Here is a 2,062-nt window from a genome sequence, read left to right as displayed (position 1 = left end):
ACAGCTTTTGTCTGCTCAAGCGGGGCCAGTACCTTGCACAGCGTCTCCATCTGCAGCCACTGGTCACTGGTAAAATAGCTCAGTTGAGTGGCTGTACCAAGGGCCCCGCTGCCTCCATGCACCAAGCTGACCAAGTAATGGCAGATGGCTAGCTTTTGCGCACACAAGCGCTGGAGCATGTGCAGGGTGGAGTTCCATCTAGTCACAGTGTCACGAATCAGTCTGCGGTGGCAGCCCCTGTTGGCTCTGGATCTTGCTAAGCGCCGTGGCGGCAGTAGGGGGTTGGCGGACATGGCTGCAGATTAGGCGAGTCTGTTTTAGTAAGTCCTCCAGTCCTGGGTACACGAGGAGGACCTTCTGCACCACCAGGTTCAGTAAGTGCACAAAGCAGGGCACATGTGTTATGGGGCCCATGCGCAGCGTGGCCTCAAGGCTGGCCCTGTTCTAGCACACTACGTTGCCTCTTGTGAGCCAGGAGGGCGTCAGCCAAGCCTCAACCTCTCTGTGCAAAGCGTAGGAGTTATCTGGCTGTGTGACTTTTCCCCCCAAGGACACCAGTTTCAGTACTGCCTGGCAACGCGTGTGCTTGAGGGAGCCCTAGTGGAGTGCCCACTTAACCGTAGTGTCCTCTGCTGCTGGTCTTTCAGGAGGAGTGTCAAAAAGAGATGGGTTGATGGTAGAAGGAATGCAGGAGAAGGAGGGATAGCACTGGGGTGGCCCCTGCTTTCCCACCACACCCCTCGGCGGCGGTACCAGGTGCTGTAGACTACTGCCCACTGAGCTATGCAAGGCCACCCAGTGAGTGGTTGTCCAGCTGTCCATGGTGACGTGGATTTGGCTAGAGACCGAGAATGCCAATGCCCGGGAGATGTTATCCGTTACATGTCCATGTAAACTGGGTACAGCTGTGCGGGAGAAGTAATTCCTGCTTGGTATATTCCACCGCCGCTCGGCACAGGCCATCCGGTCACGGAAGGGAGCCAAGTCCACAAGGCTGTAGGGCAGTAGCTGCAAGGCCATTAGTTTGGCTGGACGTGAATTGTGTTCAATGAGTCTTTTGTTGGTTGGGCCCATAGCCTGATGCCCTACGCAGAACTTCGGTAGAGTGGGCTGAAGGGACTGGGAGCTAGGGGAGCTGAAGGGGTCACTGGAGTACCCATCTTGCGGCGACAAACGTGTTCTGACGCCACAAAACCTGCAGGCAGAAGCTGATACTTCCTCACCGCCACAAGTCTGGCTGGCACCAACCTCCTGAGACGTAGTAGCAATGACAGTTAGAGGTGGAGAAGGAGTCAATGGACGTGGAAGAAGAGACGATGATGTGGTTGCACCTCCTTTAAGAGAACGCAAGTACTGCTCTTACTTTGGTTTGTGGTTCTTGTGCATGTGGGAAAGCAGGGATGTTGTACCCAAATGTGATCCGCCCTGCCCTCTGCAGATCTGCCTGTGGCAATGAATCCAGCGTGAAAAAGGACCTCACTGGAGAGGTGCGTGCAACCACTCTGCTGCTCCTTTGCTTTGCCTGCCTCTGCTTCTGCTGGGTGCCCTGCGTCTGCTCCAGCTCCACATCCCCAGGGTCACATCGTCTCTGACGGTTCCCCTGCTTGTGCCCACTCATCTGTCTCTTCTTTGGGACTTACATGAGGCAGATTGGCAGCCCCTTCCATCCGCAGTCTGTGGCTTAGCTGCTGCTGCCTTACCTCTACGTATGTTTCAGAACTGCTAGCCCTTAAATGCACCGGTGGTTCATGTATCACAGTCACCATCATCCTCATTTTCATCTAAGCCAACCTTTGCAACTGCAGCCACTTATCCAGAACCCTCGCCCAGCAAGTCCTGACCACACTCTCCAAGGGTCTGAAAGTCTGCCTGCTCTGAACTTTGCACTGACAGAGGCTGTTCGTCAAACAACATAGGAGAGTCATCGGGAGGTACAGGCAGAGGCTCCTGCTGCTGCTGCAGAAGAAGAGCCTGCTGCACTTGAGGACCCCGAGACCCAGTCCACAATCCTCTCCACATGACGTGGCTGTATGATTGTATTCTGCCCTCTCAATACATCTAC

Source organism: Pyxicephalus adspersus, chromosome Z, assembly GCF_032062135.1.
Source record: "Pyxicephalus adspersus chromosome Z, UCB_Pads_2.0, whole genome shotgun sequence".
NCBI lineage: Eukaryota > Metazoa > Chordata > Amphibia > Anura > Pyxicephalidae > Pyxicephalus > Pyxicephalus adspersus.
This window is presented reverse-complemented; position numbering follows the sequence as displayed.